This window comes from Sus scrofa, chromosome 9 (assembly GCF_054392235.1).
Source record: "Sus scrofa isolate SSC_HxYL_T2T_F1_AM1 chromosome 9, Sscrofa_HxYL_maternal_Yorkshire_Landrace_v2.0, whole genome shotgun sequence".
Lineage (NCBI taxonomy): Eukaryota > Metazoa > Chordata > Mammalia > Artiodactyla > Suidae > Sus > Sus scrofa.
In genome coordinates, this window is record NC_139391.1 from 109,722,878 (window position 1) to 109,738,355 (window position 15,478).

Below are 15,478 nucleotides of genomic sequence, written 5' to 3' on the forward strand. Positions count from 1 at the left end.
CATTATCGCCGTCCTTTACTGTACCGGAGGCTTAGAAGCCACAATATGGCACATTTCAGGAAAGCTGATTTTGACCAAGGGATTGGCACAAACACTGTGGCAGCAGGCACAGAAGAGAAACAAACGGTTCACTGTGCTAAACGGGGGAGGGGGAGAGAGAAAACAATCCGGAGGGCTCTCTTCCACCGGCCTCCGTTCGGTAGAGATCCGTTCTTGCCAGACTCTGTCTCAAGAACGATACAGTTTAAAGTCGAAGGGAAATCGCTGGAGTTAGCTTTAGAGTAAACCCCGTTTTGCCCATTTCCCCCCCTTTTTAGAGATGTGAATAGCGTAAGGTATTTGGAGTTCTGGAGACCTTGGAGAGAATTAAGTGAGGTGCATTCAACTCTGGACTGGAGACATCAGTACCTAATTGGCAGACAGTCCGTTTTTTCCTTGAATCTCAGAGATGGGCAGTAAAAAGTGAAATTTCCCTCTTTTGTCCTTTACAGATTCTAAAAATGGCGGCCCCAGGCTGATGTTGTGGTAATCTAATCAGCTCGGGTCCTCCACACCCCATGCAGTGCGTTTGTCTGCAGCATATTACAGGCTTATTATGTTTACATGAAAAGACTGGTTTTTGTTTTTTTTTTTCTTCCCCAATCCGTTTACACAAGTGTGTTGATTTTACTGCAAATTACAATGCTGTGTTTTAGTTGATTAATTTTATGGGTTTTTCCTGAGAGGCAAATGAAATGACACCACTTTTGAAAAAAATAAAAACACTCAGGTAGCCTTAGAAATTTCAGTAATGAGGCTGGGTGTTCTTGAATATTTTTAAAAAAATTATTTGGGGACAAAAAACAGTTTCTGTTTGGTTTAGCCCAAGCGTCTATTATTCAGTAACAAAGTAAATTAAAATATTTAGCAAGTGTAAAGTATTACACTATTTTGTATGATTAAACGTTTTAATCTGGAGTGGAACGTTTCCCATCCAACTCTTGACCAGTTTTTTGAATTTTGGTTTTTGTACTCTTTGAGTTTAATTTTTAGGGAGCTGTACAAACAAGCCTAAACCTGTTACTTCACTGGGTGTGGAGATACTTGTTCTCACTATTATATTTTGCATCCATTTTTCCCATATATTAAAGCATTCCTTAGGAATTCCTTAGATTAATTAATTGTGAATTTGATAAAGTGGAGTTCCATGCTTTGTTGCCCTTTGAAATTGTCTTCTAGCATGCTGTCAGAATTCTGTAAGTAAAAAAGTGAGGCTGTAGTTCTTAATTTTTTTTCCTTCCCAAACATGCCCATTTATCCCACCTGTTATGGGATGTGGGATTTAGTCTGTTTTAGTAGACTTTAAATTAAAACCATATCAATAATAGGGTCTTGAATCCATTTTGTGCTTATATCAGAATCTTACAGATTGGGGCAGAAAATTAAATGGTGTCATTTAACTTTATTTTAAAAAGTGTGAATGATTAGAATTCATCTCTGTGGTGGGAGGTCAGTCTTTCTGACCTGAACTAAGCAGTGAGATATGAGTGGGCCATTAATGGCAGTTAATGACTATTCTGATTGTGTACCAACTGTAAAACAAGTGCCTTTCAATCCAATAGTACTTAAAAAGGTTGGAGAGGGTACACCCTTTCATGATTCTCTTATTCCACTGTAAATTCTGTTCTAAAATATTTACAGTGGAATAAAAGAATCATGAAGTTCATATATGAGTTAAATTAACTAAAAATTTCTAATTTACAAAATAATTGTAGAAATTACTGGCTTAGGAAGTTTCATCATGTAAGACTGAGTACATAACCTTACTTAGAATCTTTGAAATTATTAAGTTGAAATGTTGGTGGGTAGGGGGAGAGTTTGGGTAGGGATTTGGGGTCCATACTCATTTTTATCATCCTCTGAGTGAGCATGTAATCCAGATCCTTAACTGCTGATGTAAAGGTGGTACATTTGTTTTATAGACTAAGTGGTTAAGATCTGTGTTTCAAAAGGTTGGAACTTTAAACTTACGACCTAATGTAGAAAATCATGATACTCTTAGGAAAATTTAGTGTATTGTAGTCATACTTAGAGTCATACAGTCAGCACTGTCTGTACCCATGTTTGTGTTGATAGTGACCTTGATCAAGTCTAGACACATAAGGCATTTGGATTTATTTGGCTCAGACACATAGTATCAAGCTAGAAATTATAAGAGAAGCTGCTTTCACTCCTAGGAGCTTTCTTCATACTGGCCTGGTTCATTGCTTTGAGGTTTGTTTCTTTTTGTTTGTTTTGATGTTTTGGTTCCTATGAGACTGGCTTTTTATTTATTTTTTGGATATTGTACTGTGTAATTAACATTGCTATAAATACTCAGTTTTTATTCATCTATACTCCAATTGACTATGTTTTGGATTGTCACGGCAAATTTATTAAACGGTGAGGCATAATTTTTGTTCCCAGAGAGTTTTGAAACATTTGGCCCCTTGGGGCAAAACTAGTCAAATAGTCTTTGCTCTTAGGATAGCTGAGTTTGAGAGATTAGTTGTTTATCTGTTTAAGTGGATTTGTAGAAAATCGTAATGTAATTGGAGAGCAAATTTTACTTTCAGAGACCACATTTTGATCATGCTTCCCTTTTGTTGTCAGTATAAGTTAGAGGATCCCTTTGATCTCAGTTTAGGTTTAGAACCTTTTCTTTACAGGGCCTCTCGTTTCTCTTCAACTCCAGGCCTCTGATAACTAGGTCTTCTTCAATTTTGGCTTGTCTGTTTTCCTCACAGCTTTGAGCCAGAGAATTTTTACCATATATACCACAGTAAACTCTGGGATTTTTTTGAACTTAAAAATGAAGTGAGGTGATAAGCCAATTAATAAGTTAGGAGAAACTCTTTCCCTCAGTACATACTTTAGTGGTCTTACTGAAATTATAATTTCATAAATTGGTTTCTTATTTCTAAAAATAATGCATCCATTTTATGCATAAAGTTCTCGAAGAAACTTTTGGTTTTAGTTTTTTAAAGTGTATTATGTAAATCCCTACAGTTCTGCTTTTCTGAAAGTTACTTTGGGGACTTAGGATGCGCCATTACCATTGTGTGTTTAAAGTAGTGAATGAGGAGTTCCTGTCATGGCACAGCAGAAACGAATCCAACTAGGAACCCTGAGGTTTCAGGTTTGATCCCTGGCCTCCGTCAGTGGATTAAGGATCTGGCGTTGCTGTGAGCTGTGGTGTAGGCCAATAGCTGTAGCTCCGATTAGACCTATGGCCTGGGAAACTCCATGTGCCTTAGGTACAGACCTAAAAGAAAAAAATAAATAAGTGGTGAATGAAACCAACAGGACTTTGAAGGGCTATCAAAAACTGCTTAAGGAACAATGGTCTGAAATTTTCTTGAGATACTATGTTTATTTTCTTACAATATTTTAATAATGTATAATAACTTCTATCTCCAGAGGATTCATTCTTAGCAAATAGTAGGTGCTCAGTTACTTGTTGAATTTAAAGCTTTTGTTTAAGCAAACACATTTGCATCTCAAATATTAAGGGTGATCAGAGACTTTCCTTGTAATGTGTTAGAATAAATATTAAATACTTGAATTCAGTGAGACTTTTTGATGGTGAATATATAATTATTTTTACTTTCTGGTAGAATTATCTTTGTTTGTTGACTGGCAAAATAACAAGACAGGTATTAGTTGAGATATTGCTGTGTAAATGTTACCCAGTTTGTAGGCTGAATTTAAAACTGGAGTGGCTCACTGGCTCTTTTTTACTGTCTTTTTTGTAATGTACAAGTGTTGTAGGAGCCTCATTTCTTTCTTGATATTGAAAGAATAATATTTTTATATTACTTAAAAACTTATTTTATATGAAAGAGCAATATATGTAGTTGAAAATTGTTTTTAGTGTACTGATTTTGAAGTAGACAATATTTAATTGTAATGATCTTGCCATTGTGGTTTAACGAGTGTTTTATAAAGAGGTAAGTGTTAACCAAAAGAAATTAGTTTTGGTTATTGTGAGCATTTATCCTGAGTGCCGCATTAAAAATCAAATGATAGCGACCCTGGCTAAGTTAATTAGATCTTCTTTGTGTTCTTAAATGTTCTTAAGGAAGGGAAGTTATTACTAACTATTGATAATTAGGATTCTTTTTACTTAAATCAAGAAAATAGTTGTTCTTATGTATCACTTGATATATCTTTTCGATTGATGTGAAATTAGTTCTTTTTTTCCCTGTGGACAGCTCATAAATCATGTTTTATTTTAAACTGTATAGTGGAGCCATATTTGTAAGGTGAATTTTACAGCTTTATCAAAAATCCGATTTGGTTATATTTACCAGAGATTTTTGGGACGTTAGACATTTTCAATGCAACTGGTCAATCACAGAATCCTTTTTTGATGTTTTGCATTAAGATGCCATCAAAACAGCCTTTTAATGACCAAATAATTGGTATATAATTTAATGAGTAAATAATCAATGACTTACACAACATTTTTAATTAATTTTTTTTTTTTTTGTTTTGTTTTGTCTTTTTGCTTTTTAGGGCCGCACATGTGGCTTATGGCGGTTCCCAGGCTATGGGTCTAATCAGAGCTGTAGCTGCCAGCTTGCACCACAGCCACAGCAAAGCCAGATCCGAGCCGCATCTGCCGCTTACACCACAGCTCATGGCAATGCTGGATCCTTAACCCACTGAGCGAGGCCAGGGATCGAACCCGTAACCTCATGGTTCGTAGTCGGATTCGTTTCTACTGTGCCACGATGGGAACTCCCAATTTTCTCTTGCATTTTAAAACTATCTCAAATGTGAAATTTAATTTTAAGGAAGGACCTATATGCAGTTCACCATGAGAAACAAAATGATAATGTGCAGCTTTATTTTTATACAGTTGGAGAAGAGATAATTTTCTAGCAACTCTTAGAAGATTGCTCAATTTAGAGTTATTCCAAGGAGTAAGTGTTCTTGATCCTGAAGTTTATTACTGAGAAAGATAATATTGAGTAATCACACCTGTGTTCTAGCCAGCATGGGAGCAGCATTTAAGGCCTGAGCCTATGGTAGAAGCTAAGTAATGTAACAGTAGGATTGAGTTAGTTTTAGTTTGGAGTATTTATAATTTCAAATTTACATAATTATGTTACCTAACATTTTATCTGATGCCAGAAAAAAAATTTTTTTAATTTTTATCTATGGTGACTTTCGTTTTCTAAGGGTATTTAAATCATTGTTTATTTACTTATTTGGCTACACCCACAGTATGCAGAAGTTCCCCAGCCAGGGATTGAACCTGAGTCACAGCAGTGACAATGCTGAGTCTTTAACCACTGGGCCACCAGGGAACTCCTGAAACATAATTTGTATTTAAAGACTTGAACAGAATTTACCCTGATAAATTAATTTGAACTAAGTAAATTTAAACTTTAGAGTTAAGTAAGTTTAAAGATTAAATATGTTTTCCATTTTTTCTCACTGTTTGAGAATTAGGTAAAGCCAGTGTTGGTTTTTGGCAAAAGTGAGGAATGTGGTGAAAATAATTAACCATTATCACTTAGGATGTTGGTGAAAGCACAGATTTATTTTATTTTTTTTAAATTTCGTCTATCAGGAAACTACATTTGAGAAAGATACACTCTTCTATTTTTTCTTATTTCGTAGAATGATAAGTCATAGTTTCTACTTCTGATTTTATAGAGACCTCTTGAATTCCTCTTATTTTTGTACCTCACTTAAAGAGATACATTTCAGGAATTTGAAAGCCCATTTCCTCTTTAATCATGTGGCAAAGATGGAAAGATTCTTGATGTTACCAATTTAGATGGTTAGAACTGGTGTTTTAGTAGTCATAAAGTGATGGGAGTCTGAGGTTGGTCTAATACATAGTAACTCTTCTTGAGGAAGTAAGATTTTAGAATTATTTGCTTTTCTCTTTAAATGAAACTGCATAATTGGTTGAATTGACACAGCCTTATTACATCTTAGCATTAAGCCCCAACCTAAACACTATTTTTGAAGCACAGACAAAAGATTAATATTAGTAGCTACTGTTGCCCTTGCACTATTTATTTCTCTTTCACAAAAGCCTACTGTTTTAGGATTTGTTTGGATGCAAGGAGGGAACAGAAATCAGCTCCAGCTAGCTAAAGTAAGGCTGTAAGGCTATAAGGCTGTAGGGAAATCTCACAGAACTTATTTGAAGAAAGTACAGTTGGGTCTCACAGGAATTGGCAAGGTGTCAGAGAGCCACTATTCTCCATCTTGATCCCTTTAATTAGTGGTGACTGGTTAAGGAGATGATAGAGCAGTGAATATTTATGGTGTTTGTTTGGGGGTTGGGGGGAAGTTTCTTGGATGGAGAGCAATAGAAAAACACCTCTAATTCATCTGAACATAGTTGCCTTTTTCCCAGAGATATTTCTACCTGAGAGGGCCTCTAAAAAATGAAATAATTATTTAACTGATGATTCTATTTTTAAATTTAAAAATGTAAATATATATGTGTGTGTGTATTATGTTGAGGAATGCGGGAAAAAAAATTTTTTTTGAAAGAATTTCAAATTTACAAGCAAATGAATAGTCCCAAACTTCCCTCATATCCTTCACCTAGATCTCCTGATTTTTAACATTTTGTCACATTTGCTTTTCTCTTCTGTCTGTACTTGTTGAGAAATTTTTCTCAGAATCATTTGAGAGTATAAAGCATATACATCATGTCCTCTTTGAGTCCTTAATACTTAATTATGCATGTCCTAAGAGCAAGCATCTTTTCTTAGATAACCAGAGTGGTTAAATTCAAGAAATGTAACACTGATGTAATACTTTTATCTATATTATTGTCTATATTCCATTTTCATTATTGTCCCAGTTATGCCCTTTATTAGCATTTTTTTCTGGCCAAGTAGCCAATCCAGGATCCTTCAGTCTGGAAGAGAGTTCCTCAGTCTTTCTTTTGTCATGACGTTGACAGAGTTGTTATTTATACAGTGCCCTTCAATTTGGGTTTGTCTAAGTTTTCTTCATAATTAAATTCAGATTTTGGAGCTCCCATTGTGGCTCAGCAGTTACAAACCCAACTAGTATCCATGAGGATGTGGGCTCAATCCCTGGCCTCGCTCAGTGGGTTAAGGATCCTGAGTTGCTGTGGCTGTAGTGTAGGCTGGCAGCTACAGCTCCAATTCAACCCATAGCCTGGGAACTTACACATACTCTGGCCCTTAAAAAAAAAAAATCAGATTTTTCTTTTCTGACTGGAATACTAGATAAGTAATATGTATGTCTCTATCATCTGGAGGCAGCTGATGTTTGCCCATTACTAGTATGTTCACTTTGCTTGGTTAAGGTATTGAGTAGTTTCTCCATTGTATAGTTACTGTTTCTCATGTTGCTATTATTAAGTAATTTGGGGAAGATAGTTTCAGATTGTATAAATATTCCTTGTCAGACTTTCCTCTGCTAGATGTAGTGTCTATTGATTCTTGCTTAAGTTTTTACTGTGATTGCACATTTACCCAAGTTTTTAGGAGGGTTTGTTAATGGATTATTGGGATTGTGTGAAGTTTCTTTCCTCTTCTGGTTTTTCTGAAATGCATACAGTTTGTGTTTTCAATAACAGTACATGAAATTTTAAGGAGGAGGAGAAGTGTATATAATTAAGATAATGTCAGATGCTATTTCTGCACAGTTTTTCACTCAAATGGGATTTAACGTAGTTGCTTGAGTCTGCTCTAATTTGAAATTCAGCACCCAGAAATTAAGTAGATTATTATTTTTTTTCCTCCTTTTTTGTCCTCCCCATGGCATATGGAATTCCTTGGGCAGGGATCAAATCTGTGCTGCAGTCACGACCTAAGCCACAGCTTCGGCAACTTCAGATCCTTAACTCGCTGTGCCGGGCTGGGGGTCCAACCTGTGACCTTGGGCTCCCAAGACGCCACTGATCCTGTGGTCCCACAGTGGGAATTCCTTCCAGTTCCTCGTTTAGTTTTTAGAATTATTGCTAAATAAGCCTTGTATTACAGTTGCTTAGGTTTATGATTTGCTACCAATGCTAGCAGTTTGATTTCTAAAACAAGGCTGAAGATACGTATTTTAATTATGGTGCAATTTCCCTTCTCTACTAAAAGGGAAGAACTTCAAGTAATTTTTTTGAAGTAAAGTGTTTTTTTCTGAAATCATTGAGACAAGTTCTTTTTTAACATATATTCAAGTCAGTACTTTTTAAAAAGGGGTTGGTGAGATGGTAATACAACAGAGCATCAAACATCTATAACTCTTAGGACAAAGTAGCATATGATTTGGGTTTTTTGTTTGTTTTGTTGTTATTGTTATTACTGGGTTTTTTGGGGTTGCGCTTGTGGCATGTGGAAGTTCCAGGCCAAGGATTGAACATGCACCACAGCAGTAACCTGAGCCTTAGCAATGACAACACCAGATCCCTAACTTGCTGAGCCTCTAGTGAACTCTTGGATTTTTGGTACCTTTTAATTAAAGAAATACATGCTTATTGTAGAAAAGTTCAAAAGGATAAGAAATCATGCTGACTTTTCTCTTGAGAAGCCAGGCTTTTGGAATCTCTGAAAGAGGGAGTACTGGTCCTTATGTAATATCATATGACATACTCTATGTTTAATGTTTCTATACATCCTATTTCAGGATGATCTTTTGGTTCCCAGAAGAGTCTTGAATTGGAATTATAGCAATACCAATCTGGATCAAGTTGTGATGAGTCTTTTTTTTTTTTTTTTTTGGTCACACTTGTGGCATGGGGAAGTTCCTGGGCTAGGGATCCAACCCAAGCCACAGTAGTGACAATGCCAAATCCTTAGCTGCTAGGCTACCAGGGAACTCCCTGTGATGAGTCTTGAATGTCAGGATAAAAGAGGATGACTTTTTTTTTTTTTTTTTTTTTATGAGTATAACTTTTATGGGACAGCCACTGGAAAATTTCTTCTGTATAGTTACACTTGGACATGTTTGTTTACCCCCTAAAAATCTTAAGATTATGAAGGTAATATGTGCTTTTTAAAAGAACTCAGGAGTTCCCTTTGTGACTCAGTGGTCAACGAACCTAACTGGTATCCATGAGGATTCAGGTTCAGTCACTGGCCTCTCTCAGTGGATTAAGGATCTGGCATTGCCTTGAGCCGTGGTGTAGGTCACAGATGCAGCTAGGTTCTGGCATTGCTGTGACTGTAGCGTAGGCACAACCCTTACCTGGGAACTTCCATATGCTGTGGGTGCGGCCCTAAAAAAAAAAAACACCCTCAAACAGTACTTGTTTAAAGGCAGTATTGCAGAGGGCTGAAGAATGGAAACTGCAGAACCACACCACTTTGATTTGACTGCACTTAAACTAGGTTGTACTGCTATGTGACCTTGGGCAAGTTACTTACCTTTTTGTGCCTCAGGTTGTTGATCTGCAAAAGGGACATAATAATCACCCTATCTTACAGAGGACTTTTTTTTTTTTTTTCTGCCTTGAAGTATAGGTGATAATAGAGTTGTTTTGAGATTTCTATATGCTGTTTCTGCTGTAATTGTTTCAGGAAAAAAAGTGAGTCTCTGACCCCCATCCCAAGTTTCTCTCTTATGATGAGGTGATCACCATTTATAGTTTCTATATTTTTCCTGAAGTGTTTTATGTAGATGCTGTAGAAGTTTCTTTAACTTTCATTTAACCAACCGTCAGGATTAATATTCCTTTTTAAAAACTACTAATGCTGGTTGCATGTCGATTGATGTAAACTACTCTGTGCTGTTTCCACCAGTTGATTTGAATGCTCAAAATAGTCATATTTGTTCCCAGATTGGCTAATCCCATTGTATTTGTATTGTGTTTATATTAATTAGATATTATATAAGCCAGTGATAAGTCAGTGTGAAGAGAGATTTGTTTAAATGAGAACGAAGTTAAATGCTTGGGAAAACTTGATAAAGAGTAAATTAATTGCTGAAGGAAATTGTTGTCAAGTGAGGTATTGGTAAGACAACTAAAAGATTATGTGGAAAAATAATAAAAATCTAGAAGGAATTCTTCATTCAGATTGCTTCACAAGTGTCTAGGTGATTTCTTACCTTGGAACAATCCAAAGCCAAAACCATACACAGTGCATTATAGATATAGTTCATGTGAGAATGAGAACCCAGAATTCAAATTAGGGGAGCCATTTTCAAAACATATTTTGGCTTGACATCAAAATGTTAATGGATGATTTTAAAGAAAAATAGAGAATTTATAATATATATTTGTCACTCTCAACTTCTAGTCCCTATTTTATATCCAGATTTCTGTTTAATCCAAAAGGGGGTGGATCTTACTGTATTCTGTAACTTTATTTTTTTCATTGAGTATCTTGGACATAAGATAGGTTTGTCTGTGTCTAGATCTAAGAAAGGTCTGTGTCTAAAAATGTTCTATCAGAATCAGACTCTAGTTTGTCCAAGTAGGGCTTATAGGAGCAAACCTAAATGAAGTAACATATTTCTTTTGTCTCTGAAATTTAACAGATATGTTGACACGTTAAAATCCAATAGCCTTTGTTATCTTGTGAGATTTAAATTTAACTCTTCTTAGAGATCTCTGGTGGCTTAGCAGGTTAAGGATCTGGTGTTGCTCCTATGACTCAAGTCACTGCTGTGATGTGGATGCAATACCTGCCAGGAGCTTCCACATGCTACAGGAACAGCCAGATAGTAATAATAAATTGTATTTTTCTTTAGGGTCTTTCTAATGATGATAGTATTATAAACTAGATTCATTTAGTGGCAAATAGTTGAATGCCCTATTTGTGAAAGCATTATGGAAAAGCAGCCATCCTCACCACTGTACCACCAGTGCTGCTTGAAACCATCATGGTAGTAGCTATGCTACTAATTTTATCTTGCTGATTTTTGTACATACCTTCCCTAAGGGGAAGTAGCTGATGATTGTATTGGCTAATATCTCTGGGATCAATCTGTGTGGTTTTTAAATTTTACTCTGTAATTGTTTGGAGTATTGTAACCAAGTTGCTGTATGTTAGTAGTAACCTATTAGTTACATGTTAACGTAGTCATTGCTTGATTTTTTTTTGGCTTTTTTTAGGGCCACACCTGTGGCATATGGAGGTTCCTATAGGGGTCAAATCAGAGCTGTAATTGCCAGCCACAGCAACACAGGATCTGAGCCGTGTCTGCATCCTACACCACAGCTCACAGCAACGGTGGATCCTTAACCCACTGAGCAAAACCAGGGATTGAACCTGCATCCTCATGGATGCTAGTCAGATTTGTTAACCACTGAGCCATGACGGGAACTCCTGCTTGATTTTTTAATTCCGTGTTAAAACTGGCAGATTTTATAGACAGGATATGGTTGTGCCAAAACAGAGAGTACTTTTATTGTGTAATCACTTTGGGAGTATCTGAGAAGCTGTGATATCTATCATTTAAATTTAATCTAGGAGTTCCCATTGTGCTCAGTGGAAACGAATCTAACTAGTATCCATGAGGGCACGGATTCAATCCCTGGCCTTGCTCAATGGGTTGGGGATCTGGCATTGCAGTGTAGGTTGCAGACATGACTTGGATCTGTTGAAGCTGTGGTTGTGGTATGGGCCTGCATCTGCAGCCCTTATTCAACCCCTAGCCTGGGAACCTTCATGTGCTGCAGGTACGGCCCTAAAAAAAAAAAAAAAAATTTTTTTTTCACTCTAGAGTGAGAGAAGAGATTTTATTTATTTTTTTTAAGTAATCTTTTTTTTATATAATTTTTTTATTTTCCCACTGTACAGCAAGGGGGTCAGGTTATCCTTACATGTATACATTACAATTACATTTTTTCCCCCACCCTTTCTTCTGTTGCAACATGAGTATCTAGACAAAGTTCTCAATGCTATTCAGCAGGATCTCCTTGTAAATCTATTCTAAGTTGTGTCTAAGCCCAAGCTCCCGATCCCTCCCACTCCCTCCCCTTCCCATCGGGCAGCCACAAGTCTCTGAGAGAAGAGATTTTAAAAGGCATTCTGCTAGTATACCCTAAACTATTATTTAAAAGAATTTTCAAGTTTATATGCTTCTTAGGTCCTAAAGTAAATGGTTCATTACAGATTGGTGGAAAGACTTTCTAGTTCATTCCGCAGCTTCACAGTTTCTTTCTCCATGTTCAAATGTCTTTTATGAGTTCGCCTTATGGCTCAGCGAAAATGAATCTGACTAGTATCCATGAGGATGTAGGTTCGATCCCTGGCCTCCCTCAGTGGTTTAAGGATCTGGCGTGGTTGTGAGTTGTGGTGTAGGCCGGCAGCTGCAGATCCAATTTGACCCCTAACCTTGGAACCTCCATGTGCCTCAGGTGCGGGCTTAAAAAGACAAAAAAAAAAAAAAAAAAAAAGGCCTTTTATAAGAGTGGCCAATCAGCTCAGTAATGTGGATTATTTTTAATTTATATATAATTTCTTCACATAAAGGTCTTTACAATAAAGTTTGAAAGTCAAAGTGGTTATAAACATCTTATAGCAGATATACTCATCACTATAGCATCATTGTATTTGTGAACGTCATTCGTGATGTTTTTATTATAAAATTTATCAGTGATGCCTTTAAAAGTTTTCCTAATAGAAACTTAGATCTCCTAATGCCGTAATTCATTTTTGAGAGTAAGATGCATAGTTTTTTTTCTCTAAGTTTCAGTTCTCTATTTGTAATATAGTAGTCCTTCTATTTCTAGGTTTTTGTTTTTATATTGATGTATGAAGAGGAAGAAGTTGATCTTTGTTGGTTTTTTAAATTTAATTTTACTGGAGTATAGTTGACTTAAAATATTGTTAGTTTTTTAAATTTTAATTTTACTGAAGTATGGTTGACTTAATAATATTGTGTTAGTGATCTTTGAATACTGTTAAGTCTTGGGATCAGAGGACTTGGAAAAATTTTGTAAAACTAGACAGTTTAAATGTGGAAAGTGCTTTTCCTTTTTTAATTCATTTTGGCCTCTTGTTGATTTTGTAGGTTGTTAAATACTTAGAAATTAAAGTATTCTTATTTTAGACTTAAGATTTTTATAGTAAATATTTTAGATGCATGTGGAATATTAAGACAATTTTTCAGAATTTTACAGTTATAAAGCTGCTGTTCTTTAACCATTCGAGTGGCCTCAGTAGTCAAAAGTATTGTGATTGGAATTGAATAAATTATCATTGGATTGGAAAATACAAATTTCGAGGCTTTAATTCTGAGGCAAGACACTAACATCCATAAATATCTACAGTGTGTTTATATATCTTATTTTCTCTGCAAGGTAGATCTTGTACCCATTTTTCATGAGAGGCCTAGAGAGACTGAGGGTTAAAGAGTGACTGATCAAGAATTTGAGGCTCAAGAGTTCCCTGGTGACTCAGCAGTTTAAGGATCTAATGTTGCTGCTGTGGCACAGTTTTGATCCCTGGCCTGGGAGATTTTGCATGCCATAGGTGTGGCCAAAATTTTTTTTATTTTAATTCATTTGAAAATCATCATAGCTTTCCATTGAGCCTTATAAAGGACTAATTCTTGGCAAGGTAATGAGAATGTACCAATTATTAATCCAAGGCAGCTACATAAGAAAGCTACTCTAGGAATTCCCTGGTAGCCTAGAGAGTGTTAAATATCTAGCATTATCACTGCTGCTGCTCTAGTCATTGCTGTGGTACAGGTTCAGTCCCTGGCCAGGAACTTCGACATGCTGTAAGTGCGGCCAGAAAGAAAGAAAGAAAACTACTCTAAAATACCCTTGATTGTACTAGGTTGCCCTAGATTGCCCTAGCTCATTTCAGGTGTCTTAAGGGCAGCTTATTTTTGTTCACTGCTCGTTCCTCAGTACCTAGAGTAGTATCCAGAGCATAGTATGTATATGCTCAGTAAGTATGTTGAATGGATTTGAATTAATTTTGTTATATTTTGAAATAATGCAATAGTTGCCATAATCTTGGTGGGGGGGAATCTTAACACTTAAGATGTCCTCCAGTTTTGGAGACAAGGTACTCAGAACTTGATGTTGACAAGCTGGAAGGGTTGTGGATTGTTGGAAATTATTCAGATGATGAAGATGGTGGTAGGGACCATGGAAACTGACAAAGAGTGAATCTGAAACACTATGGAGGCACAAAAGACTGGGTGACCAAATGTAATAGACTAGAGAAAAGAAGGATTAAAAAAAGAACTGGGAGAATAGGGTACTAATAAGATGGAATGGAAGAAAGTGTGTGAAAAAGACTCAGTTTGAAAGTTTGGTTTTTACAGCGATGGCAGGTATTTGAATAGACATATATCCTATAGGTGACTAGCAATAGGAAATCAAGAATGAATGGTAAAATCCATGGTTGATGGAGACTAATAATGGGGAGGATTGAGACTTAAAGGACAACTAGATTTTAGAGTAATAAGGGGAATAAGTAATTAAAAACAAAAGCTTCCAGAATGAAATCAATCTTCATTCTTTAGTGGCAGGTTTTTGTTTTTTGTTTTTAAGATATGTTCGTGTTCATCTAAAAGGAGAAGAGAAGATTGGGCTAGAGAAAGGGAAAGTGTGGTTTGATCAAGAATAACTTAGGTGGTATCTTAGCCACTGTGTTCTAGGCTTTGAGAGCTAATATATAAATTTCTCAATTCTTGCTGTAGATTGAAGCAGATGATGTAATTGTGGAAGCTGTACATCTAAGCCTTGTTTCCAAAAAGTGCGTCAAAATATAAACCAGTGGTGAAAAAAATAAGCAATATATTCTTTGAGATAAGAAGGGAAGAGATGAGTGTATAACAGGTCTCATACCTGTAAGTTTCTTGAGTTAACCTGGTCAGATTTTTGTTTACAAATAAGGAAACAGTCCTCAGGAGGTTGATCTTCTGGAGATCTCCAAGGTAGTTTTATAGCAGAGATATCAAAGTTGGGAAGTTAAGGCTTCAAGGAAGCACTGGTAATTTAAACGATCCATGAAGGTTTAATAAGATATTTATTTATTGGGTGTGATGGATATAAGTAGAGGAAAATGACTTTGGAAAACTTGAAGGAGAATGAACAAGGGATATGCCAACAATAGCAAAAAGACTGGCATAATCAGCGGATATATATTGGAATATTAGCATATGCAACAAGGCAGCATAACTTGTTACTGTGAGCTGTTATGCTTTTTTTTTTTTTTTTTTTTTTTTTTTTTTTTTTTTGCTTTTTAGGGCTGCATTTACAGCATATGGAGATTCTTAGGCTAGGGGTCCAGTCAGAGCTACAGCTGCTGGCCTACATCACAGCCACAGCAACACCAGATCTGAGCCACATCTGTGACCTACACCACAGCTCATGGCAACACCAGATCCTTAACCCACTAAGTAAATGCAGGGATCAAACCCACAACCTCATGGTTCCTTGTCGGATTTGTTTCTGCTGTGCCATGACAGGAACTCCTGTTATGCTTTTCTGAAGAGGGCAAAATTAGGAAACTAGTGGGCTTTGAAGTATATTCAGTGTTTAAGCAAGTGT

General features: G+C 36.2%; 2 protein-coding genes across 17 annotated transcripts in view; one reads left to right on the top strand and one right to left on the bottom strand.

The window, feature by feature from the left end:
* Positions 1–15,478, bottom strand: part of ORC5 (origin recognition complex subunit 5) — a 1,223,002-nt gene that overhangs the window by 917,583 nt on the left and 289,941 nt on the right. The gene's annotated exons all lie outside the window — the stretch shown is intronic.
* Positions 1–15,478, top strand: part of KMT2E (lysine methyltransferase 2E (inactive)) — a 95,332-nt gene that overhangs the window by 1,026 nt on the left and 78,828 nt on the right. The gene's annotated exons all lie outside the window — the stretch shown is intronic.